General features: G+C 53.8%; 1 protein-coding gene and 1 long non-coding RNA gene across 2 annotated transcripts in view; both read right to left on the reverse strand.

Moving 5' to 3' along the window:
- Positions 1-10287, reverse strand: part of LOC133276053 (uncharacterized) — a 38027-nt gene extending 27740 nt beyond the window's left edge. Inside the window, exon 1 of the long non-coding RNA XR_009745762.1 lies at positions 10203-10287. This is a non-coding gene — a long non-coding RNA (uncharacterized LOC133276053). The remainder of the gene's footprint in view (positions 1-10202) is intronic.
- The window catches only part of HPS4 (HPS4 biogenesis of lysosomal organelles complex 3 subunit 2), a 233425-nt gene that overhangs the window by 131348 nt on the left and 74651 nt on the right, over positions 1-27426 (reverse strand). The gene's annotated exons all lie outside the window — the stretch shown is intronic.

The raw sequence follows: 27426 nt of genomic DNA on the forward strand, positions 1-27426 counted from the left end.
GGACAAGGGGCTCCGAGGTGGAATCAGGGTGCAGTCACAGCCCCTCACCTTCCCTGGTCCTCCTCCAAGAGTGATCAACCCTGCATCCCACCTCCACTGAGCATCCTCAGGACTGGGAGCGCTGCCTTGGGGTCCCCTTTCCCAGGCCACAGTGCTCCATCCACAAGGGAAGGACACGGTGGAAGCTGCCCGGCTGCTGGCGAAGGTCTTCAAACAAATTATAGCCTGCATAAAAATATTCACTCCAGCCAAGGGCCTTAAAACCTTCCCCTGAGCATTGAACAGTGACTGAAAGTATATTACTGTGCACTTATGGTTACTGTAGTAACCCAAGGTCAAACAGCAGCGCGTTATATCCCCATGACTTGGGGATGGATTTGCTTCAGTGCTGGATGGCAACAACGAAGGCAGTGGTTCCACCCGGCACTGGAATTTAACTCAATATTCAATTTACCCAGGAATCAATTTTGATGGAGTACAATTCCCATTTATAATCCCGGGTTATTGCCGGCACTGTCGTTCGATTAGACACCAGCAGACCCAGGCCAAGCGCATCCCCGGCCCCCTGCGGTGCTGCTGCAGCCCCCCTACCCCTACTCATGGCTCCTGCACAGGGGTCTGTGAGACCCGGGGTGCGTGCAGCCCATCCTGCCCTCTGGAAGCTCTCCTCTCCCCCTGCTCTGCGCTCGGAGCCGCTGGGAGGGGGCAGGGATGTAATATTTCTCTCTTAACTTTAAGCTCCCATGAATTTAGAATTCCATTCTCTGAGGGGCTAATTATATAATTTCAATGTTTACTCTGTGCAGACGGCTCCGGTGAGATGGTGCCCCAGGGACACGAGAGCTGGATTTAAACCCCGGGAAGGTAGCACTCACCGACGGCTTTATGGCACAGCTCGCATCGCAACCCGCTGCCGGTTCATTTGTTTTGCAGCGGGATCTGCCACGGGATTTTTCCCCTCTGCTGCCCTTGATTATTGGCCATTGGTGCTTCATTTCTTCACTGATGCTCCCAAGACAAGCAAACCCCGCTGCGCTCACCCATGTCACACACAGCTCCAGCCCAGGAGCCTCCAACACGCTGCTGCTGCGCGCCCGCATCCATGTGCGGCACCTACCCACAGCCAGAGACCTCCCAGCTGGGGCTGCGGCTGCTCCCACTGGGAAGTGTTAGTGCCCACGGGCTCCGGTGGCCCCCGAGCAAGGCTTTGCCCCAGCCCTGAGCAAGGATGGACAAGGTCTGGCTGCTCCTGGGTGTTTCTGGTTGGTAAAGGTGAGCTCAGCTCCGAGCCCAGGTTCCCATAAACATCCGTCCCTGGGGATGCCCATCCCAGGAACAGCCTCTGCCAGAGGCCTGGGGAAGGGGCTCTGCCATGGGGCAGCGGTGTCTATACCCAGGGCTGCCCAGCACACCCACAGCACCCTGCTGCTCCTGCTCCTTCCCTGAGGCCACCACCGGTGACCTGCACCAAAGCACCACAAACCGTTCCTGCCACACAGGAGACGAGCAGGAGCAGCTCCCGCTCCTGAAATCCACAAGATGAGAAGCATGTCACCAGACTTCAGTCTGCTTCCCTTTTCCCCTTGGGAATGCGTTCCCCATAATTACAGGACCGGAGAAGCCATTTTTTGCCTCTCACTATTCACAGCTATTTATATTTAACATATTTAGCCTTCCTGAGTCAGAAATGGAAATTATTCTGCACGTAGATCAAGCTTAAAGTTACAATTGCTGCTTAGGAACCAGGTGCTGGAGACAAAAGGGGAAGCTTCCAAACCACTATGAATTTAACAAAGCAAAGGAGTACAGCGTGGGGAAAACTTCACCCGCTGCCCATGGAGCTGGGGGGGAGGCAAAGGGAGCAGGATGAGCCCTTCACAAAGTTCACAATCCTCCAAGCCGTGAGCTGTCCCTTTAACCACAGCTAAATTGTTTTCTGACAGCCCTTGCTGCAATTTTATCCCCTGACATTTGATTTACATATGATCTTTAAGCACCACCACTGCTGTAATAGCTATTTGGTTAATATTCAAATCACTCCGTGATGTCACATACCTTGATAGGTCATTTCTCTGTGCCTTGGCAAAATGCATGTAAAAATAAATGTATAACTAATGAAATAAACTGATTAAGGGGAAAAATCAATCATTTGACTGCTGTAGTGAAGATCTAGCAGTTAATTTAGCATGGATCTGCAAGGGTGCCCATTAATAGAACAGGCTCTCATCTAATTGGTGCCACAGTAAATGAAATACAGTGATATTCCGTGATGCATTGGAAGAGTTCACTTCATTTTCTCTGTTCTTTCTGGATAACTGTTTACAGCACAATGGATTTGGGTTATTTATCCCCCCCCCCCTTCCCCCAGCACACGGTGGCAGGAGCCCACCAACCCCAGTGAGCCCCATTAACCCGCCCCAATCAGCCAGTCTAACATCCTGCTTGGAATAACTCCTGTAACCGAGACCCAGAGCAGCCATTTTGGGTTGTTTAAAGTTCTCCCCCCCCCCCCCATCCGCTGGTACTGGGGATCTCCCCGTTTCCCCAGCTTATGGCAACAGGAGGGATCCAAGAGTCCCAAAGCAGAGACCCGGACCAGCCCAGCACCCAAACCACAAGGATGCTGCACCCTGGGGCTGCTCCATCGCCCAGCTCCCCCCTTCCTGGGTAAACTCCATGAGCTTGGGGCAGTTTTAGTAAGGAAGGGAGCTTGGGAGAGCCCCGCTCATTTCCCAGACACTGAATCAATACAGCCCTGTCCCTTTCATCACAGCTGCACAAAACCCCATCTGGCCACAGCAGGTAGGGAGCCTGGTCTGGAGCCACCACTCGTGACTGATCACTGCACCTTCTTCCTCCCAGTTTCAGGTCACCACATTCAGGATGAGGCTGAAATACAACCATGAGAAATGCCACCTCGGAGCAGGCCGTGCTCGTCTGAGCTGAGACAGGGAGAGGGACCGGCCGCAGTGGTGGGTGTGAGGACCAGGACCACCGCCGGGAGCCTCTCCCCTCGCCAGCAATATTTAGCTGTATTAAAAATAGGGGAAAAATGATCTATACAAAAGCTTTGCATAAAAAAGTGATCAATGCAAATTCCTCTGAGAAAATTGCACCAACAGATGGAATCAACCCATTTCCAGCAAATGCCTCTGGCTGTGCAGATGGTAATTATAGGATGTATGTAAATACGTGAGCTCTAGGAAGCACAGCAACACGCACCGCTGAACCGAGGCCTTGCAGGGGATGCTGCTGCCTTGGCCCTTCCCAAGCCCCTTGGCACAGAGCAAAGCGGGACCTGGGAAGGTTTTGTGCTGCATCCGTCCAGCCCATCCCAGCCACCAGTGCCCCACAACTGCACCTCCTGCTGAGGAAACTTCTAACCCCAAACCTGATGCTGCACCTTGGCATTGGGACCTGCCGCCACGCACAGGGATGGGCACAGTCACGGCAGGGGGATGCCCAGCTCTGGGATGGAACCTGGATGTTCCTGAGCAGCGAGCAGGCTCACCCCATCCATCCGGGACACGAAGACCCTGAGCCCATGCGCAGCCCTGCACTGGCAAAGCATCCACAGGGAACTGCAGGGAGACCATGGAAACACACAGTGAAACCCACCGGGAACCTGCCACCGGTGCTGCCAGACCCACAGCTCTGGGCAGCTGCGCAGGGAACCCCGCCACTGCGGCCTCCCATTCCACCCCAGGCAGCATTGCCATCAGGGCTACCCCATACCCCTCCTTGCAGCAGCTGAGGCCATCCCCACAGTGGCACAGGGAACCCCAAACCTCACATACCGTGTTCTGGGCCTCATTCATGGACAGGGGTATTTTTAGCAAGCAAGGCTGGATTGAAGGAGGGGGCTGATGGGAGAAAGATGACAAGGGCTGGATGAGACCCCCGGTGCATCCCCAGGACCAAAGGGCACCTACACAGTGCCACCTCCTGCACATGGGTCGTGGCTGCAGCCCTGGGGTAGGGGCACTAACGTCAGCCCCCCTCCTCACCCCCTTGTCATTTTCCCTTCAGGATAGGTTTGTGCTCACACTCCTGCTGGGGGATGGTTTGTTTTGCCAAAGACAGTTTATAACATGCAATCCTCTCCTTATTGACATGGTCATTGCATTATTACATTACCACTTATACATCCAAATCTACTCCATATTGACTACATCCATTTTCTCACCCTTCTGACATTCCCCAAACCACAGACCATGCCTCATTCTCCATTCCTGCACCAGCTGAACTTGTGTGGTTTGTAATGGGAAGCACCTACAATGAGCTATCACCACTGAGCTGCAGACGGAGCCAGTCCCAGCCTCCACCACCACCATTCCTCAGCCTGTTACAAGCACTGAGGGCTCCCGAGCTCCTCCAGCTCCCTCCCCGCACATCCCACCCCTCCGCCTGCTGTGCCAGCATCCCCCTCTCGGAGCCGTGGGAGGACCAGGCTTTTCCCCTCATTTTCCAGTGTGATGTCAAAGGCTAGTTCCAAGGTTACTGTATTCGGATTTTATGTTGCTGTTGACACTGGCTTGGTTTTTTTCCTCCCTGAGAAAAGTGCTTGCAGAAGTCGTCTGTGGTAAAATGTTAACTGGAGCCAAGTAATTAGACAAAGATAGTTAGTGATCTCTCCAAAGCAATCAGCTTCTGGTGCTTTGTTTTAGTGCTACAATAATTACCAGCACTCCACAAAGTGCTTGGGCATTTGACAGGAGGGATCCACGTGCAGCTGAACGCTTCCAGTGGGACTGGTGGTGCCTGGTCCACCATGGGACGGGCACCAGACCCTGACCCCCAGCAGGCACCAAGAGCCACCAGCAAACCCTACTGCCCAGGGCTCACTCCCAGCACCTTCTCCTCCACCTCAGGGTCCACCCCTGCTCCCTCCTGCACAGCAGCACACTCCGGATTCTCTCCCTGAGACCAGCTCCTGTTTACACCAGAACTGGACCTGATTTATTGCTGCCTCTCTTTATAAACCAACCCAAAGAGCTCCTCCCTGCTTCCTCCAGCTCTGAAGGTGATGAGCAGCTCCAGAGGCGAGACACAGCCGCCAGGCTGCCGGTGCATTGTGCATCCATGGTAGGGCTGTGTATTCACAGGAGCCCCAGTGCTGGTCCAGCCCTGCTCCGAGAGCAGCCCGGCAGCAAGGGGGCAGAGCAGGCAAAGAGCCTTTTGCCTTATTTCTTTAAATATATCTTTTAACTTAAACCAAAACTGCCACCCGAGTGACTACTGATGAAAAAACCTCAGCCTTGATCAAGGCAATGCTCCTGCCCACGTTCCTCTCCTCTCCCATCTCAACAGGCACCGACCAGGAGCGGCAACGTGCCAACCCAGGCAGCAGCTCCACCAAGGAGGAATTTTCCTTACGGAAAATCATCAGGAGGTGTCTTCCTGCAAGTGTAAACACTGCTATAATTGCCTTCGCTCCACATTCACACGGTGGTTCTGCAGGCGAGGGAAGTCCCCACAGCCTCGTTATGCAAATAGAACAAGACCTATATGAGCTGCACATGCACCATGCAGATGGGATGCGTCGGACAGAGAGGGCTCCCAGGGCTGGGACACGCTTCCCTTGAAGATGGGCTTCCTCCGGGCCAGCCAAAGCAGCACTCCGGATCCTCCCCACTGCATCTGGATCCTTCAATCCTGCATAACACAGAGCTGCTGGAGGTGCTTCATGATTCACCGCAAACCAGGCTCCCAAACACATGCCAGGCTGTCTCAGCTGGTACAAACGGGGTCCAGGTTAATGGAGTAACCCAGCAACACTGCTAAAATAAATGCTTTCCTTGTGATACAGTGCTGGGAGGACCAGGGAACAGGAGAGAGCTTCAGTGCTCCAGAGACCAGCCCCTCACGGACACCAGTGCGAGCCCCCGGTTATTGCTGGTGCCTACGATAAGAACCCTGCTGCCCACTGTGCTCCTCTGGGATCCCTCCCAAGGGAGCCGGCTCCTGCCCACCCGTGGTGCCAGCAGGGAGCAGGAAGCAGCATCCCGAGGGGCTCCCAGACCCTCTGCCAGCCACCATCATTTAATAACCTCATTGAGCAGCCAACCTACAGACGTTGCCAGGTGAATACATGGACATGAGAACCTGCTACCCACACAGGGAGCATCGCACAGGAGGAACACAAAGGGACTTGCACCTCCCTTGTGCTCCATACATCAGCTCCCTATCTTTTCATCAGCAATTGCAGACAGATTTGCTCAGCATGAGTACTGCCATGGAAATTGAAAGACTCTACAGCAAACATTTTTTTCCTTGAAGCCCTAATTGTGCTGCCTTTGATTTTATTAATCTGTTTTTATTAATATCCTGAAGGCAACAGGGAAACAAAGAAAAGCTTTTACCAAAATGGCTGGTGCTGCTTGTATTTTGTCTTACTAAATGAGGCGGTTCTAGGGTATCCAGCACAGAGTCCCATCCTTCCAGAAGGAAAGGAAGGAGCCTCCGAGTGCCCTCTCCTTGCTCAGATCAGGAGCAGGAGGTGGTGCTGGAGGAAGGCACTCAGACCCATCTCACTGCAGATTTCCCCATGCACATCCAGACCCACTGCCTCCCATTGCTTTGCCATCAGCCCATTGCTTCTGGGGGTCTGAGAAACACCAGCGTCAGAGTCTGTGCTGCAGCCAATGGTTTTACCCACCCTGTGCCAGTCCCACAGCTGGGCAGGCATCACAGCAGGTACCTGACGTCTGCTGAGGGCAGCCCCGCATTGATAATGATGTGGTGGCTCCTGCTCCGGGATTTACACCCACCAGAAAGGTTCACCCTGAGCAGGGCAGCGGTAAACCACACACTGCATGGTCTGCAGGAGAGAGGGGAGAGGAAAGGCAGGGCTGCACCGAGAGGGGGGAGAATCCACTTCACAAAACACAGCAAAGAGGCTCAGAGGGGAAACTCCTCCCGCAGCACCCGGCCGAGCCCTGGTGCTCTCAGCAGGCACAGCCACAGCCTCCTGCAGCCCCATGGGCACACTGCAGGGATGCGCCACGGTCCCTGCAGCACCACCAGCAAGGACACACTGCTCACACCGGAATGGGCTCTGCGGTACTGGCCACATCTCCTTTATGCCTTACAGAACCCCAGCCTGGTTTGTGCTGGAAGGGACCTTAAAGCTCCTCCAGCTCCAACCCCTGCCACGGGCAGGGACCCCTTCCACTGGAGCAGCTTGCTCCAAGCCCCTGTGTCCAACCTGGCCTTGAGCACTGCCAGGGATGGGGCAGCCACAGCTTCTCTGGGCACCCTGTGCCAGCGCCTCAGCACCCTCACAGGGAAGAGCTTCTGCCTCAGAGCTCAGCTCAGTCTCCCCTCCATCAGGTTAAAGCCATTCCCCTTGGCCTTCAATAATAATAATAGCTGTACTCTATCATTTAAATCCACTATTTCATTATCCAGTATGAAGAGGAAGAGTTTCAAAGTATTAGTTATGGAGTTTCCATATCAACAGTTACTGTGTGTTTATTCCCAAGGGGCTGTTACCCCTTCAAGCCTCAGCAATACAGACTGGTACTGACACCATCAGCACAGGCACATTAGAGCAAGGGGAGCTGCTTTATCTCAGAGCCAGCCCTGGGGTTTCAACAGATATTGCATGGGGTTTGCTTATATACAAATATGGGAAAAGAAACACTAAACGTTTACTTCCAAAAGCACACTGTCTATTTCCCCCCTTCGCTCTCACAGGATAACAAAACCTGCTTCATCCCATCAGGAAATTCCAGAACACTGGAAAATACACAGAGGTATCTAAAGGTGAGAGCACCCTAGGGCAGAGCACCAGAGCCTTGCAGCTGGGACCACAATACCCAATACCAGAGCGGTTTGCAGGTGTCATTTCTGTCTGTAGTGTACACACCTTAACCCTTACAAAACCAGAAACTCCTCGTGGTCACAAACACGTGCTATTGGGTGCATGCTGCTTCCCAGCTCCCCCAGCATCACCCACTTCACGCTGCCGGGCACACACTGGGGAGGGCCCAGAGGGACAGCCTTGTCCCTGCCCTCACCCAGGGGTGCACCGGGCTTACCAGGGCAGGAGAAGCACACACAGGTTCCCAGCTGCTGAGCTGGATCTTTATTTTAACGGTGAGATGTGTGTAGTAACAGCACACAGGGGGTTATTGATGTTCGCCTTGTACTTGCCTGTAAACCGCACTGACACACTGTACCGCGCGGTCAATAGGTCTTTAGGGTTTTTCCAGCACTATTAAATACCATTCTAAATGACATGCCCGTGGACCTTATTAGTTGCTCCCGCAGCAGAACATGAGGTGGTGCATAAGAAGCATCAGAGCCAGCCCAGAGTAGCCACAGGGCTGATGGGCAGGGGATGGGGGAGAGATGGGGACAGCATGGGCATCCCCATGGCCGGTCCAGGCAGGGAGTGAGGGCAGAGATTGCTGTCCAGGAGCTCACTGCAGCAGGAAGGCAAGAACCAAAATGAACCTTCTCCCTTCCAAGGGCCCTCCTTCGGCAGCTTCCTGGGAAGTTTGGGAGGCCAGAGGAGTGTTTGATGGTCTGCTGTGAAATACAGCCCTCCAAAGAGCCCTCCCTATTGAAGAAACCATAAAAAGAAAATCTTTCCTAATGTCACTCTTCCCTCCTGCTCCTCGGGAGCCTGTGAGCGCTGCCATTCATCACCCGTGTGACACTTTCATAATGTAGTCCTAGATAATGGCACACCTTCCAACTTTCCAGAATTGGCTGTCAGGGAAATCGAAGGAGACAAGTGTGAGATACGGGAGCTTGGTGCTCCTTGGTGGATGCGAGAACGGCAGGGAGGCAGCCCCGCACCAGCTCAGCCTGGCTGGTGAGCAAAAGCTTTCCTGAGGGGACAGGACCGGCACTTGCAGGGGCGGACAAAGCCATGGGCACAGAGGGGATCTCGGCATCAGCAGTGCGGGCTGAGCCTGGGAGCAGAGCAGGGGCAGTCCCGTGCTCAGTCCAAGAGCATCACCCATCGCACACAGGCGGGTCACAGGCACCCCCCACCCCACTCTCAGCCTTGCCTCTTGTTCACACCAATGTCAGTCCTGTGAGGAGGGGAGGGAGAAGAGACAAGGTGCCCCCTCCCCATACAGCTCCTTGTCCCCAGGGCACACACATCCCTGCAGCACCACACACTGCCTCCAGCTCGGATACCGCTCCTCAGCCAGCCCCCCTCCCTCCTTACACGTCTTTAATCGCCGTGGTTGCTCAGGAATGCAGAACGCACACATCCCCATCACCCCAGCCCAGCCTCACCAAACCCTTTCCCTGGGGTCCTCCCCACTCCACGTGCATAAACTGCTCTCACACAGCCCCAGCTCCCCCCTGCACCACAACACCCTCTGCCCACTTCAGTGCTTGGGTACATTGGGAAGCACATCACATCCTGCTGCCCCCACACCACCTCTGCAAGGCAACAACCCCACATCTGAGCCCTGCCCCATCCCTCCAGCCCCCCAGCCCTCTTCCCAGCATTGCCAAGGTAACTGATGTCTCCCAGATCAACACTCCAGGTTTTCCTTAGCTGCAGCCTCTCCAGGTGTGCAGAAGCAGTTTCTGACTTGTCAGCTCATCTCACCTCGGGGCTTTCCAACATCTCATTCCACCTTTCCTTTTACTTTAAACCCTTTTCAAGCAGAACCAAGCGCAAAGATCCAAATGACTGCAGCCAAGTCGTGCTCGCAAACGCGCATCTCCAACAACAACATCCTCACAACTATTCCACCGCTGTTGCGACCAGCCCTGTTTGCCCGGACAGCCACAGCTCTGCCCTTGCCTCGGGCAGGGGTGGGGACAAGCTGCAGCAAGCCTCCCATGTCACACGGGAGGTGAACCCAGCAGGGTCGGTTTTACCTGGGAAGCCTTCATAGCACGCTTACCCTTGCACACACAGCTCCTGGGGCTCACACGGCCCCGGTGCACACCCCTCAGACCCAGCAGAGCAAGCTGGGGCTGAAACTGCAGCTGAAAGCTGCTTGGCTTTTTTCTTCCCCAGAACTCACAGGTACCATCGCACCAAAGCCAGCACCATTAACAACGTGCCCTCAGCGGCACTGCTCACAGATGCAGGCTCCAAAACCCAAGAGTTTTAGACATTAACTCGGTCTCATCAAATCCTCAACTTTCCAAAAAAGCCTTAAAACAAAGTACACATTTCATCCAAGCAGCAATTGAAAAAGCCACTGGCGCCCAGCCCTTACCTGGAAACAAGGATGTTGTCTTCTCCGGATGAAAACCGCATATCCTTGCTTTGACCCTCTTGAAGAGCAGAGATGGAGCCAGCAGCCCCACGCAGCACATCCCCAAAGACCCAGAACCTTCCTCTCCTGAACTATATGTACACACCCAGCCCAAATGCTTAATTGCCCCCCGGTGCTGTTAATTAAGGCTACAGGCCAGCAGCTGGTTTCAGCTGGTGCTTGAGGTCAAGGAGAGGTTGAGGAGCAGCAGAAGTGGCACAAGCTGTGTGGGGGTGCTGCGGTGGGGCTGTCACTGGCTCCTGGGTACCTGCCCTGTGTGTGAGCACAGAGCGAGCATGGACACAGCGCTGCAGCAGCAACAGGCACATTCCGGCCCCGTGCCCTGTGCAGCAGCGAGCACAGATGAGGCCATACCTGTATCTGCACCCCCTGTGGTCCCAAGGGGGCAGGTTTGAGGGCAGGGGGCCGGGAAGCAGGGTGTGGGTGCAAGGCTTGCACATGTGGGGGCTGTTTGCACTTCCCAGGGCACAGCAGGCTCGGATGAGAAGAGAAAGTGAGTGCTGCCAGCTGGGTGCCTTATCTTTGTCTTTAAATAAATATGATTTTGTCAGCTTTATGAAAAATAATATAGCATGTTATTTTTCATAAGCCTGACTGATATCTCCATTTCCCATGGTTCAGCTTAGGCCATAAACATGACCCTGCTTGAGTGATTTCACCTTCCCCATTGAGCAGAGAGCCTCGGCAGCACTCACACCAAGGTCCTGACTGATTATCGACAAATTAAAAATATAAGCTATTGACCAGACACCGAGATAGAGTCCCTGAGCCAGTGCCCGGAATCTCAATGAGGGTATTGAAGTGCCGCGGATCGATACTGCAGTGAGAACACAGGGAGCAGGCGGGTCGCTGCATACAGAACGCAGAGGGGTGCCGGGTGCTTAAGTAAATAGTTGTGTAAATTAACACGGTGCTCGGATGCATTCCTCCGCCTCCCGCCTAATGACTTGCTCAAGTGAGGAACACAATTAAGCGAGCTGGAGCAGGGCAGCGCCTCCGCCTTCAGAGTGAGGGTCTGGCGCAGGAGGGATGAAGGTGGGAATGGGGCTGTGTGTTGGGAGAGCACCCCCATCCCTCCCTGCAGGGCTGCCTGTCCTGTCCGGCACAGCTCTGCCCTGCGCCTGGGTCCAGTTCTTGCCGCCATCCCATGCTGCTGGTGCTGCCAGTGCACGGCTCTGCTCTGTGGGGGCAGCCGCAGCACCGTGGGCACATCTGGCAGCACCACAGGTCGGGGGCTGGACCCTCCTCAAGGGTTTTTCACTTGGGGGGGGGGCTGCACGGGTTCTCCTCCTGCTTGCTGTGGTTTAGGGTGAGGGATGGGGAATCCCTGCTCCCCGCGGGTACCAGCATCGCGCGCAGGAGGGTTCCCTGGCAGAGGTGTAGGTGAGAGCGAGGCGTGAGCACTCCATGTCTCCAGAAACAGGGAGAGACAGAGCCCGAATGATGCTCAAGGTGTGAAGTGACTTCCTGGTCCCCATTCCTGCGGCAGTAGAGGCGCTCTGCAGGGAGCGGCTTCCCTGCAGCTTCCCATTCCCTCTGCACCCTGTTCCCATCCCATGCAAGGATCCTTTGTTCATGGGTGAAGAGATTTCTTGGCTCTCCTGCTAATGCTTGGTGACATTTATATTGCTTTAATCAGCATTAATTATCTTATATCCCAAGACAACAAACCCCATTTTTATTCCCTACCCATCAGTTCCATGTAATACAGGATCTGAGCCTCTTTCTGCCCCCGATGGTGGCACCAGCAGGAAACCTCCCATTGGCCTGATCCTCTCCAGGTCTGCCTCCTCCATCTCCAAAGTCTCCTTTACTCCCCAGAGCCGGGACACCGTGAGCCACTGACACAGCACCAAGCCTGGCTGCTGCTGTGCTTCAAGAGTTAAACTCTGCTCAGAAGCAGCATCATTTACTGGCAAAACCCAGCGCACAGCACGCACCGATCCCCCAGCCCGTCCTCTGGGGAAGGCGCCGATCAGATAGCTGCCTGCATGTTTGAAAACACTCATGTCAGCGAGCAGCCTGCTGTGGGCTCGCTGGGCTGCCTGGTACTGCCTGATGGACAGGGTCAGATCCCAGCAGCTGTTGGGAAGGAAGAGACACGCTCAGCAGCTGCCTGCAGTGATGGGAACCGCCCGTGATGGTGCCAGCCGCGATGCGCATGGCTCCGTCCTGGTCCTGCTTTTGGGAGGGATGCTCTCCCGGCTCAGCAGCCCTGGTTCCGGCTGATTTGGGTTGGATTCGGGGCTGGGCAGTGCTCGCTCCAGTGCCACCTCTCGACGCCTCTTGCTGGGTGTGAGGCCTGTGAGAGCCACGGAACCCCTTTGTCTGCACAGCCCAAGCCCTGCCCTGGGAGCACACACATATGAGGGGCAGCCTTTGTTTCTCAGCCTATGCTTTTGGTTGGGAATGGGTTTCCAGCCCTTTTGCTGCACAGAAATGTGGGGAAATGTTTAAACAAGAAAAAATTCTATAAAAATAAAAGCAAAACTGCTTTCCATTTTTAATCACTTTGTACCTCAGTGCCCAGCCAGAGGATGGGGCAGCAGAGCCCAGCCCAGGGCACTGGGGAGTGACTGTGCTGCTGGTGCTTGCCGCAGTGGGAAGGAGAGGAGGGTGTTTGAACTGGAGTGTCACCAGGGAAGAGCAACGTGGAGCATGAACCGTCAGAGCTCCCATTACAACTGCTTCATCTTAACTGCAGCAGAAATCCAGATCCAGAGGGGGAAGAGGCGAATCCTTTCAGGCATCTCTCTGTGGATGGCAATGGGGTAATGGAGCTTCTTCACGCTGCAAAACCTGTGCGAGCCCCTGCGAGAGCTCACCTGGGCATGGTGAGATGCTCCAACCCCCTCGTGCTGCAGCTCATGGGCAAAAATAACCATGGATGAAGGGAGGGGGTTTTCAGGGATGCGCTGAGCTGAGCGGGTGAGAAAAGGGAGTGGGCGAGGGGCTCCTGTGAAACTCAGACACTTCCTCTCCTGCACTCGCTAAATGTAGCTGCTCCTTCCCCATCTGAGGTGGCGCTTCTGCCTCGTACGTGACAGCGCCCGCGGGGCTCTGCAGGGAGGGAGACGGGGCCAGCCCTCGGGACGGTGCTCACCGGCCAGCACGGCTGCCCCAGCACACTGCGGCCTTGTATCCAAACAGGATCAGCGTGACCGGGACACCCAAAGTGCCACCTCCAGCCAGGCACGGTGTCCCTGCCATCCCCAGGAGCCCCAGGGCCTGGCAGTGAGCGTGTAGATGCTTGGGCAGGGGCTCGCAGCTCTGCCTCCAGGCAGTGCTTTCACCAGTGCCCATGGGCGCTGGAATGGGAATGTTCCCACTGCTCAGGTCACCTCAGTCAGGACATTCATCCAGCCGAAGGAAGACAATCAGGTAAGGAAAACCCTGGGGCACAGAGGGACAAAGACCTCTGTTCTCTCTTGAGTCACCTGCCCAGGGGATCATCGCAGAGGGGAGTTACCAGTGGAGCAAAACTGCACAGGAATCAGATGCACTTCCAAAGCAAGCACCCGCCAGAACTGTTTCTGCCAGGAGTCCACTGTGCAGGGACCAGCACAGAACGAGGCTGCACCATGAGCATCCCAGCATCTCCATTTCCACTGCCCCACATTGCACAGGTCCGCATCCTCTCCCACAGCGTTGGGAGCTGCAAGTGCAGTGAGGACACCAGCAGAGACACCATGTACTGGCTGGGCGCTCCCATGGGAGCCATGGCACTGGCAGTCCTCTCTGGGGACCCCTGGGAGCCTGGCACTCCCCATTCCTGTGATGGGAGCTGGTGCACCCCTGCATGAATCCTGCTGACAGCACCTCCTCTGCGGCAGGACCGCCCGAGCCTCTCCAGCTGAGGACAGCGATGGGAAAGAATCCGAATGGAGCTCCAGCAGCATTTGTATTCCCACAGCCCCGACCTATTCAACTTTACTTTTAAATGTGTTCCTTAAGTTTCTTTTCTCCTCCTGAAAATCTTCCTTCAGTGAAAAACAATGCAAGGTGGAGGCCGGCATTAGCAAGTGACTTCCACCTCGATGACACAGCTCATGTGCCTGTGAATGAGAAGCCTCTTGCTTGTTCCGATCCCGTCCGTTGTGTTTGCCTGCTCTGAATTTAGCCGGGCGATCATTAAACCTGAGCGATCAGGAGAAGGAAGCTCTCAGGCACTGGAACCTGTGTACGGGCTCCAGCAGGATGGGGTCCATGGGGCAGAGCCAGCGCTGAGGAGCTGGCGGGTGGATGAAGGAGACGTCTCGCAGCACACATCCTCACAGTGAATCCCCACAGTGAATCCACAGCCGCCTGGCGCGGGGCTCCCGGGCAGCGCTGCCGTGCAGGACACACAGGAGAGCCAAGCCGGGGTCCCCGCACTCACTGCTCACTCAACGCAGCCGAGGCTGCTCTGAACCTCAGCAGTTAGGCAGTGACTGGCTCAGGCCAGCGCCGGGTGCGTTATCCTCACGCAGCCGACCTGCGGGTCCAGGCTGGCACTGGCGGCTCTGCTGCTAATTAGTCCCGTTCTCAGCTGTTGTGCCTTTTCTGTCTGTTTACATAATTAATCCTGTGAATTTTGTATTCTCACGGAAAGGCGCGCGGGTTTAATGGAGCAATCAGCACCCAGGGATGAATTTTTTATAAGTTTGCCTTTGTTACTTTAAATTTTTTATAAACTTCTTACCCTTAAGGAATATTTCTCAGAGCTGGCAATGAAGGATGCTAATTTCGGTTGAAAAGGGAAATGTAAGCCTGTGTTTTATTAACCACACACCACCCATACACTAGCCCGTGCAGGGGGCTGGGCTGTGGAGGGCTGCACCAGGACCCCAGGGCATGGTGCGGGGCTGCAGGTACCCCCGCAGTCCAAGCTGGCTTTGAGGGAGCACTGATGGCGCATCCTGCATCCATCCCCACCCAGACATCACTCCCACCCCTGCAGTAATCTGGATTTGGTTCAGGTTGGTGCTTCAGCTGCATGGTATCACCCCTGCGTGCCCAGCGCTTTCCTGCAGTGGTCCCTGCCACCAGCCTCATGGGGCACCCTTGGCTATCACCTCCTCACCACTGTGTCTGCAGTGGGGCAGGCGGCTCCTGCACTGCTCCATCTGTAGCTGTCTTTGCCCTCTGCCGCAAACCCCATCTCTGGGAATGAAGCCCCTTTTCTCACTTTGAAAATATTGCAGATTGTTATTCCCTCATTCACTGGAGATGGTTCAATACGTGGAGTATCTGTAGAATCACTGAAGTAATCTGTATCTCATGCTATCCGAGGAGGCTGCAGCTCTGGCAGCAGAGATGTTACTGCATCATAAAGCACAAGCTACTGAAGGAGATAAAGAATGTTTTCCCCTTTGGACAAGTAACCAGCAACGCTCTGACATGTCCTCAGGTGAAGGCTGCTTGTCTGAAGCTATCAAATGCAAGAACAAGCAGAGGGCAATCAGCAGTGACACAGACACAGGCGTTCTCCCTCGTAAAGCACCAGAGCACAGGGATGTAAACACGCATCTGGACACCAGCGCCTTGGCCGGTCACTGCGTTATACAGGGTGCTGCCTGCGCGGTGTGGCAGAGGGAAGGGTGCTGCTGTGTGCACTGGGTGCTGCTGCCTGCACTGCTGGGCCATGGCTGGGAGCAACAGACACAACCACAGCGTGCTGGTGGGCACAGCCAGTGCTGGCTGTGTTAAGCCCAGAGCCCTTCCTCACTCCTTCACCCCGTATCCACTGCACTTGAGATGATTTCAGTTTTCTCGCATCCCACTTTTCATGATTTCATTTCTTCCCTTTGCTTTCACGACGGGATTGTGCATTACTGATACTTGCAGCGCTGCAGTTAACTCACCCCCTTCCTTCACCCATGTGCTGCTTTCACCCTGAGCCAGGGCTGGCCCCTGCTCTGCTGCACTAGGACCACCACCACCTTCTCCAAGTGAATGTGTAAGGATCATTCACCCACGTGGAGCTGGCCACATCGCACATGGTGTGATCCTCAGTGCAGGCAAAATCATAGCCCTCTGCTCTTCTCTGAACTGCTCTGCACAAGCAAATCCTTACTAGGATGTGACTTGGCCAGGGCAGCAACCCCAGCACACCCAGCTCCTACCTCCCGGGGCTGCTCTGGGTTCTGCCAGGCCACCACAGGAAGAGTGGTGCACCAGCATCCCATGGGACGCAGCTCCCATGCAGCCTCACTGCCCGGCAGAGCCAGGGCTTCCATCCTCATCAGCTTCACTCACACAGACACCATAAAACCAAACCTGCTCCCGAGCCTGTGCACCCGTGATAGATGGTTGAGGAGAGAAAATGCCAGTGTCAGCCTCAATGGAAGATGATCTACGACTATTGAACCTCATCTGGGCTCTTCTGAAACAAACCGATGGACTACTGGGTCTGAGACTAATAAATAATAACAATGATAAAAATAAAATAGAACTAATAGTAATGCAGTGCATTCATAGGACACATTCCTCACACTTAATAGAGGCTTCACTATCAAGCTTAATTAAAAGTGACACAAAAAACCCTGTTCTTGCACATCTGACTCAAACCATCAGCTGCTTTCTCTTAAGGACAGAGACCACCTCCGCTGCCCATCCCTGGCTGCAGCGGTGATGCCAGAGCTGGTGCTGCATCACCTGTGGGCAAGGGAAACACCACTGCCCTCCAAGGTGATCCCAGATTCCAACCAGATATCCCTGGATTCAGAGAACCATCCATGAACCATACGCACACACCACCAGCCAATGCAGCCTCATAGCTTTAATTCAGCCTAATTATTTCCTCTGCTAGCGTATGCATTAATGACCCTGGTATTAACGCAAGAGCTCTCATTTGTTCCCATATGTACCAGATTGCTCATTAATACCCTGTAAATTGCCACAAGATGCTTCCTGGCTGTTAAGTATTGCTGTGCATTTCAGGGGGTTCCCCTGTACAAGCAAGAGGACCCCAAATGTGCCTGCAGCCCTGTCTTGGGGGACGGGGCTAGAGCTGGAAACTGCTCAGCCCCACAGTGGGTTTAACTGGAGCAGTGGCTCGGAGGAGGTCCCGGGCACTGCCGGTGGGATGGGGCTTCACTGCAGGGCCCCTGCAACCACAGACTGACGGCTATTGTCCCGCAGGGCTGTGCCTTGTGGCAGCAGTGAGTGGGCAAGAGGAAGGATGTCTGCGCCCAAGCCACAGCACTGAGGTCTCTGTAACTGGTCCAAGCAGGCAGCTCAGACCCTGCACCTACTCCAGATCCAGAACTGGCTCATTCTCATCTGCCCTTGAGGACTTCAGGTCTGCATTAGCACAGGAGGGTTCTAATCTCTTTTCTGAGGCATCTTGTTTTCCCTTTAAACACACAAGGTGGGCTTAACCAAGAGGAATTACACAGCTCCCTCCTGCTGCTCCTTTGTAGCTCAATACCGCTCACACTAATGTTCAAGTATTTGTTATAGCGTCTAATATTTTCTATAGTAAACAGAGTTTTATTATCAGTTAATGTATTGACGAAAGAGCACGAGTTAGTCGATTGAATATGTAATAAATGCGGAAATATACTTGAACTATTGATTGCTGCAGTTGCTTACGTGAAGTATTGACACGCAGCATGCAGATCTGCCCTCAGACTGTTGAGTCATGATACACCAGTCACCATCTTTAATAATAAAGAGCCACTATTTTTGAACACTTCACAAGAAAAAAATCCATTTGCTAAATGGGTTTGTGCGCGACGCTGGGGCTGCTCATGTGGAAACGGTGGGAGAGGAGGAAGGGGAAACGTGCCAGCTCCCTGCCTGAGGAAACAGCGAGGAGAACACAGATTATCCGGGGATCAGGGCTCAGCAGAGCTGTCAGTGGAGGCCTGTCAGACACAAAAGTGGCAAAACTGACGTCTCCAAAGTTTGGCTGCATCAATATGAGCCTGGCTCCCTCCACACACCGCTTCCAGCTGAAGCCCAGCCTGGCCATGGGTGGGAATGTCACTTCTCTGAGTGATCCTGACATTCAGGGCTGGGTCTCAGACCAGGACTCGGTGTTTCTATGTGCTCTTTGAAACAGCCACCATGTCCCATCCTGCAAACCCTGCCTGAGAGCAGGATGCCTGGCACGGCCGTGGTGCCTCGGCTGCGCTGCACCACGGTCTGGGTTTGCAGCAAGTGTAAGGTTGGAATTAAATCCCTTTCTTGCCATTTCAGATCCGTAAGAGCACTCTGCTATCAGTGTGGGGGCCGAGCGCACACAGGACAGCCAGCGCAGGTGACCTGCAGCAACCTGTTAAGTGCATTTACTTATTTGCAGAAAAGCAAGAGGGAGAGTAATGAACTGAAAAGCTGTGACGAAGAAAATCATTGTCTCAGCGTGACTCCGGTATTAAACTGAGCCTGAGCTGTGCTAGGGCACAGCATCCCAGTGAGCCCCTGCCTCTGCTCATCACATCCTTCCTGATCCACTGCCTTCAGTGGACAAGTCCCAAGTCTCTGAGATGAGAGGTGACCAACCAACCCTGTCCCCCTGCCGGGTACCGTGGTATCACAGGGGCCTGGAGCCCCCCTGGCCAGGCAGGGGCTGCCCCCCTGTGTCACCATCCCCAGAGCAGCCACGGCTCCAGGCTCCATTCCTAGGGTTACATCCCCATGGAAGGTCCCTTTCAGCAGAAAGAGGACCCCAGCTCTTGAAACCCTACCCCAGCCCCACGCTGGGTGCACAGCTGCCCTTGTGTCTTTATTAACAGCCCCTCTCTATTCTACAATTCTAATGTTTCTTTTGCCTCCCCATTTTAACCCTGGAACACTCCCCTCTTAGAGACCGTGTTCAATTAATGTCTAATCTCCATGACTCTCAGCCAGGAGGCGGATCAGTTACTGCCACGATAATGGCTCCATTTACAGAGCTCTTTCAGCAGGCGCAATGTGATCCTAAGCCCGTGACTTTCCCAGTCCATTCACAAACTCCTTTAGACATCCCCCCTCATTAAAGAGTCCCTCCTGTCTCCTTCTGCCCCACCTTTACCGAGCGCGGTACAAGAGGTGCTTGTCCCGTATGGAATTTCCCCTCCACGATGACCAGCTATAGGAAACACGTCCCTTTTCTGCCAGCCACAAGGGTTTGGTAAGGGGATGGCAGGATTCTGCAGTGCTGTGGCAAAAGCAAAGCTTCAGGGCAGCTGTTGGCCTGATGGAGCTCAAGCACCAAGTCCCAGATGTGCTGCAAGGAAAACTGGAGGAAAGCACGGCCAGTTAAAGAAATGGGAGGAAATGAGAGATTTCCAGGTACAGCCAAGGTAGGGAAAGGCCTCTAGGAGACGGGAACCTGAGATCTCAAAAGCGTAATAAACACCAAGCCAAAGAGAGAGCCACTGGGGGACTGTGCCATCCCTGCTGCTGGGGGAGCAGGGTTTGGTCATCGCAGGAGGCACAGCAGGTCTGGCAGAGGGAAGGAGGTGGCCCAGGACCCCACTGGCCAAAACTCCCTGGGAAGGTGCTCCCCAGATTCCTGATTTATTGATGGTAAAACACCCGAGCGCTGATGGGAGCCAGGGATTAAGATGGGCTGTGCCTGGCGAGGTGTGATGGGCGCAGCCCTGGCTCTCGTGCCGTCACTGCTCCTAGCTCTCATTTAACTTAAATGTTAATTGTCCATGACGAAGAATTTACATATTTCTGTAGTTTTGGCCATCTACATTTGGCAGCTTGTCTGCACGGAGCTCGCCTGACCTTTACCATCAAACAGGTTTCGGATCCTGGGAAATCAGAGAACAAATCATGCTCATCACAAGTGTATCCCCCCAGAGCAGGGGAACTGCCACCCCAAGGGCCATGCTGTTGTCTGGGACAGGACCTGAATTACCTCCTGGTGACAGTCAGCGCTGTTGCTAACCAGGCACCAGGGATGGAGGATGCTGGGGGGTGCCCCTCTGGCCCAGGACTCGCTCCTGCAGTGTTATCCACACTGAACCCATCTCGGTTTGCTCCCAGCACCCATGGGTGCCCACAGCACATGCAGTGCCTGTCATGCTCCCCTCGCTGCCACCTTCCCCCCTGCGTTAGTTATGAAATTATCTCCACGTTTGGGGGCAAAAATAAATATTTAATTGTGGTAATGGCCATCATTTGCATCCAAATGTTTTCCAGAGCAAGAATTCCTCGCTAAATGACACCAAAGGCTTTTGAGAATGATGAACTTATTTGAGAACATTGCTTTCTGTGCGATGCTGAGCGTCACCACCAGAAAAATGGCTAAATTTAGCAAATAAAAAAAAAAGAACAAAAAAGAAAAAAATCTATTTCCTCAGCTGTAATAAATACAGCGGGTAGTAAACAGGAGCATACTTCAGCTGTAAGTGGGGTATTGTTATTTGATATGTGGGAGAAAAGCCAGAAAGCTAATAAGACATTTTTATACATAAAAAATCACATAATCCTGGTGCATTATACATGTTGTACTCAGTCACAGCCTATCCATGGGCAGCTATTTATTATTGCACACTGCTATCTGTTTCGCAAGGAGATGCAGATCGGAGCTTTCATGCAGAGAGGCTTTGGGTATGTCCTGTACCTGGAGAGCACTCGGGTGTTATTTATCCTGTGCATAGATGCGATGCTTCCCCCTGCTCGGGCTAGTCCATGCCGTGACCCCACTGGACCTCGTGCTCCCGGCCCTGCCCTGGGCTTGCTGCTTCTCTAATACCCTGCAGTTTGCCTCCCACTTTCCTTTCACAGGCAATGACTTCTCTACCCGAGCGCTATTCAACGCCACAAAGAGAGCACATCCTTTTAGTTTTGCCAGCTGAGCTGGGGGCTTTTTGCCATTTCCTCGCAGAGCTGAACACCGGTTGCTGCAGGTCTGCCCAGCCTGCTCTTACATGGACACAATCCCACGACTTGATTCTCAAGTACATTTAGCGTCTAGACAGGGCACTGGGTCCTTTGTCCTCCCCTCCCAGTCCCCTCGTTGATTTCAACAGCCCTTGAGGCACTTTGGAAGCTCAAGAGCTGCCAGCCCCGCAGGTGACCCCACGCCAGGGCCGCCCCACCAGCGCGGCAGAACCCCCGGGCCGTTGTTCCAGCAGGCTCTGCTCACTCCCCTCATTACCCTGCTTGCCAGTGGTAAGCAACAATCCATGGTGGGATATGGCACTTAAAAAGGAGGAGGAACGAGAAGCCCCGAGCGCAGCATCACAGCCGGGAGGCTCCCTGCATCCCAAGGGCTCGCAGCCCCCCTGCACAGGCTGCAGCATCCCAGGACATGCAGAATCTCATCCGTGACTCTGGTCCCCTGGTCCCTGGGCAGGTACCAGGTACTTGGGTGGGAGCCCAGCCCGGCAATGGGCACTCTGCAAACCCAGCACACTCCCTGCATCCACGTACCGGGACAACCCAATTAAGTCATTTACAGTGAGGACCTGGAGATGGCAGCAACATATAATCACAAACATAAGCAGTTTTTACATGGTAATTACATATTCTATTTTTTTATCAGTGCAACACAGACAGAAGATTATTTTATGCTTGATATCATTTTAATTTTTGATCCATTTCCCCCCCAACTTAAAAAGGATTAAGATTGGGCTTCTGGTAATAATTTTGGATATGCCAACTTCCTAAGTCCCACGCAGCATTGTATTAAACTGATTATTAGGTACTTTTCCTTATTGTTACCACTGTTCCTCTTCTTTGGGCCAACATCTGAAACGTGTGAACCCAGATGGTTTGAATGGTCAAGCCAAAAGGCCGAAATATTTTTTTAGTCTGTTTTAAAATGAAACACACTCTTGCTTTAAACTCCATCTGATAAAACAGACTCGGGTAGATCGGGAAGGAGAGAGGAAACCCCGAGCCTGGCTTTGATCATTTTCAAAAGGAATTGGCACGTGTGATTTTCCAGAAGATGAAGGCACCAGGTGAAACTATTTCATATCCCAAGACCTTTTCCCTGCTGAAGCTAACATCTGCTTCTCGTTTCCCGGGTTTGAAGCACGGTCTGCCCGGACCCCGGTTTCCGTCAGAACTGGGCTGTAGCAGTGGCTGGGCGAAAGGTGGAGGCTGCTGCTGGGGGTGCTTATCAGGGTGGGTGGGATGGAGAGCGGGATGGAGGGGAGCTGTTTCCCCATCCGTGAGGGATGGGCAGCCTTGGACCTGGCTTGGCAGAGGCAGACCGTGTGGGCAGCATCCCGTGGGAACGGGGCAGGACACAGGGACTGCCACCCTTGGAGGCCTGGCTCTTCCCGGCAGGAGGCTCATCCGCTGCCCTCGGGGTGCCAGCCCTGGGATGGGACCTTCCACTGCTTCCAGGCCCCCCTTCTCCCCAGGGGGCCCAGGTAAGGGGGGAGTGGCTGGGGTGCAGAGAGACCCCAGCACCGGAGGCAGGCAGCTCAGGTGGATACGAGCAGTGCTTCACTCTCGGCTCCCCAAAAGCCTTCTCCTCTCTCCTGATTTCTCCCTTCCCTCACAACACCCATCCCCACACACGTCCAGCGATTCCACCCACAGCAGTGTCCATAGAAACAGGCAGGAGGGCTGGGAATGGGAAACCACTTCCCAGCAGATGCAGCAGAGCCCCCCATGGAGCAGCCCCACATCTCCAGCAGTGCAGGGGGGGACAGCGATGGGATGCTGCTCCCACGCTCACCATGTCCGTGATGCAGCACATCCAGAGCAGAGGCGGCTGCATGCCCTGAACCCACTCCTTAGCATAGGATGGACCCAAACCCCAATCAGTGCAAAGGCTCCTGGACTGAAACAAGCAGCCAAAGCCCCCCCTGCCCCAGACGGCGGCATGGCCATGCCACGGCACCCACTACAAGGCACCCACATAAAAGCAGCCCATCAGAGACAACACTGATTATAACTAGTTCCCTAATAGCCGAACATAACTAATGTAATTCTCTGGTGCCAGTAGGGAACAAGTCCAGAGTAAATGAGCTCATGGTTAGGAATCAAAGATTAACAGACTATCTAGGAGTAATTTCTTCTCCACATGAATTAGCAAATCGTAGGTAATTACTGTGGACAGAGCTCGGCAGGTTATTTTACTAGGTCAGTTAAGAATAGCCTGGGATAATTAAATTGTCTCCGGAGCCAGGAACAACGCTGGGGTTGGAAAAGGCCGTTTTCCCCTTGCCATTCCTCTCCTGGGTAAATCCTATTTGCCTTCTGGGGCACCTGTAGTGCTTTTGCTTATTTATGGATTTGTTTGGTGATGGACTGAACTGTTGGGGGGCGGCTGGTCCTGAGCAGGGTCCTGGTCACCCACCACTGCCACAGGCACTGGCAGGATCTGGCCTGGTGCCATTTTGCTTTTCCCTTTCCTTGCGGATAGGGAGTGGGAAAACCTGTTTTTAAGAAGCCTGCCTGAGAGGCTGGTGCCAGGGGTCACTCACTGAGAAACCATCCCAGCATCCCTTGGGAACGGATGCTTGGGGAGGAATAGTGAGACCCTGGGAGAGCCCCTCTGTTATCTTCTCTGGACATCACTGGGCTGTGGATGCAACTTTACCTCTCCTGGAGCTCGGTGCCGACTGGGAAAAGGATGCGGCATCATTAAAAATAGAAGCATGAAAGATTATTTACATTTCAAGAATAGCTAAGGTCTTTAAAGAAACTTCCATCATCCTTTAAAGGCTCTTAGTCAAACACTGTTCATTATTAATGCCTGTTGGCTTTATTTAGCCTATGACTACAATTATATATTTATGAGGTAATCAGCAATTGGAAATTTCCCTGTAATGGTAACTGGAGCTTGGCATCCAAATAAAATGAACACCATTAAGAAAGTATTGCGGTCATTGGGGTGGATCAAGTGTGCTAATAGCCCAACTAACAGCAATTAAGTCAATTAACCATTCAGACATATGCTGCTCAATTTCCCTGCTTAAACAGCCCGGTGCATCTGCGAAATTTGTGGAACTTATTTATGGCGTAAGCGGCTGCTCGTCATTATTAACCAGGGAAACACTGCAAATAGGGGAGGCTTGGAAAAAATTAACTGCTGCAGCAAAAGGAGCCGCTAATTGCCGCTTCCCGCCGGGGGAAGCCTGCGCTTTCCAGGGGATTTGGTTATTGTCCTTAGAAGGTCCCTGCGAGCGCTGGGGTGCAGGTGATGGCCCCCGCGCAGAGAGGACCCCATGGAGCACAGCGGGGCGTCAGCGAGGAGCTGGGGAGTCAGCTGATGGGGAAAGGTGTAACAGGGACGAGGGGGGGGACCCTGAGCTCTGAGATCAGGAACACTCTGGGGCTGAGCCCCACTGCCCAGCAAAGGGCCCACCCTCCTCCTCCTCCTGCCTCTGCGAGGCGGATGCTCCCCAAGACAGACCCAAAGGCCCTTTCCGAAGTGGTGGTGGGACCCCAGCCCTGAAGCCACCAGGATCCCCATCACCTGCCCTTCACCTCCCGAGCGCTGGGGACTTGCTGGCACAAAGCACTCTTCCTCATCCTTCCCATTTTGGTTTCTTGCTGTCTGTCTAAACAAAGATGTTCTGAAGTTTTGCTAAGTGCATGTTTTAATGAAGCCCGTTAAAGTTAACCTGGCCATATAATATACAGGAGAAATCTACCATAAATATAGGTAAATAGAGATTGTAAAGATAAATAACAATACGGGTGTGTGAGAAGTGATAATGTACTCTATTTACTGCAGGCCCATAAAAGGCCAGTAAAAGATACTGCACCTTTAATGACTTACTTTCTCCATGGCAGCCGGCACTCACAGTTAGCAAGCTAAGGATGCAGTGACACAAAAAGCTTACAGATAATTAAATATTGATTTTTGTTTTCTAATCCTATATAAAAATTGTCCTGGGTCTCCCAATGGTAGTTTCATCTCACCAGGACGCAGGGAAGGCTATTAACCCTACTTGGTTTCAAGCTGTTGTAGAACAAATAAAAGGGAGTCTTGGAGAACGGAGGCAGCAGCTCCTGGGGCAGGAGCCAGCTCCAGCCCTGACCCTGCCACGGGTCCTGCCAGGAGCCTGGCACCAGGGAAGGCACCAGCAGCATCCCTGGGGGCACAGCACAGTGAGGGCTGCAGCGTTTCTGCCTGCACAGGTGGTTCAGGTGATGCAGCAGCCCTGCGGGAGAGCCCAGTGCTTTGGTCATGCACCTCACTGCTGCAGGGCACAGCAGGGGCTGCTGGTTCATCCTCCCTGCTCCGGGGGCACTTGATGCACTTGTGACATCCCAGCCTGCTGGTGCCTGGTGAGGAGGAGGAAGGGGGTGACCCCGAGTGCCAGCTGGAGCACCCAGGCGTGATGCTCTACAACGAGCAGGAAGGTATTAAAATAATAACCTCCAAGTCTGCCACGCATGATGTTTTCTATCACTATTGGGAAAGCAATTGCCTCCAGCAAAGATCTATTTCCTCTGCTGCTCATTTCCAAACGCGCAGTAAGTACTGTGTACGCAGTATGAAATGGAATAAACCCCAGCATTACACAATAGAGTCACTCATTCACAAAATGAAGCACGGGGCCTCCTTTCCCAGTTATCTTTTCAAAAGCACCGTGCAGCATAACTCACACTGTTTACAGACTTGGGGACGTGAGTAAATCACGTTGCTTTACATAATTCCTGTCCTTTGGTAAACTGTGCCTTTTCTGAAGGAAGAGAACATCCACTCCCCTCACTTTGCCAGGGCTGTATATAAATGAGGCCGTCGCTCAAACATGCCGGATGAGCCTGACGGTTGGGAAAACAGCAAAACATCCTCCTGAAGAACTGCATGCACCATTTGCTGAGAAATCTGAAAGATTTTACTTGCAAAAGCCTGTAGATTCAGCGTTTCCCATGCCAAGGCAGCAGCACGCTGTGTACACTAAACCTGCTCAGCCGTGCGGAGCAGTTCAAGCACAATAATGAATTCAAGGGCACCCTAACTCCACGCTGATCCCACCCTGCCAAGGAAGGGGAGCTGGGGCTGGAATTGGCTCAGTCTGGGCTGGTTGGAGCCTTGTGACCCTGTGAGGCCAGCCCAGCTCAGAGCCTGCCTGTCCCAGCACCCTGAGCCTGAGGGCTGAATACAGCCCCATCCCTGCGAGATGCATCTGAACCTGAGCACATAACCACAGAGATCTGTGGTTGTCTTGCTCCTTCCCTGCTCTTCCTCTGGGGGTTCCTGACCTCATTCGCAGGCTTCCCAGACTAACCACTAATGTCAGCCCGGCCCTCTCCCTGCTGCTCCAGGGACCTCTGCACTCGCAGGGAGCGCAGGATGATGTATTTGGGAACCACGTCTGCCCCACATCAGGCAGCCCCAGAGTCCTGGGAGCAGAGGGGCTCCCCAGGAACGGTTCCTGGGTGTCCTCATGTGAAACATCGTGGGGGTCTGGCTGTTTGGGGGGTCACGACAGTGTTTTCCTCATGAGTTGCGGGCACAGCGTGGCAGCAAGGACCCGCTCACAGGGCAGCAGGTGCCTGGGAGAAGCAAAGCAAGCGGCTCCCCTCATGCTGTCCCCCCGAAGCACACCCTTCAGCATCTTGGCTGAGATTTAGCTTGGGAAAACGTGAGCAGGGGTGGCTGTGCTGGGTGAACGGGTGCACCGGTGCCTTTGCCTCCAGGTGGGATGGGTTGAGTCTAGTTTGGCTCCCTGGGCTCAGCATTCCCAGCGATCCAGCACCCTGCCTGCAAGATCCGTGAGACGAAAACCTTCTTTAACCTACTGCAGCCAGTTCAGACCTGCAGTGGCACGAGGGGCCTGGAGAGCAGGTGACAGTTAAAGTGAGGGTGCCTGCGGGCAACAGCCACCGCAGCCCTTGCCCAGGAACGGTTCTGTACTGGTCTGTGGGCAGCCTGGCAGCCTGAATGCTGCGGGGACCTTACAGCCCCAGCCACCCGGCAGCCGCTGATTGAGACTCAAAAGAAATTCTTTGAGGGCAGCAGGATGTCAGGCCAAAGCAGGAACAGCAGCAGGTTTGAGACTACAGACGCGTTAGTCAGAGCTGATGAATGCTGGCTTGTCAAGTCTTCCCATTTCAGTCCCTGGATTGCCTTTAAAGTTTGCCAAGTCACTTTTCAGCATTTGTGTGGGCAGAAGGAGACATGCAATTAAGCTGCAATTGCTGCACCAAAGCCGAATACTTTCAAGTTTGTTATTTCCTCAAAAATGACAAAACGCTGGTATCAAGTCAAGGAACAGGACGGGAGCTCCTGTTGCAAAACCGTAGTCAACGTGGTGCTGCATTT

The sequence above is a fragment of the Pezoporus flaviventris genome, unplaced genomic scaffold (genome assembly GCF_033815535.1).
Source record: "Pezoporus flaviventris isolate CSIRO_AGI_PZ_B2104156 unplaced genomic scaffold, CSIRO_AGI_Pfla_v1 ptg000041l, whole genome shotgun sequence".
Taxonomy (NCBI): Eukaryota; Metazoa; Chordata; class Aves; order Psittaciformes; family Psittacidae; genus Pezoporus; species Pezoporus flaviventris.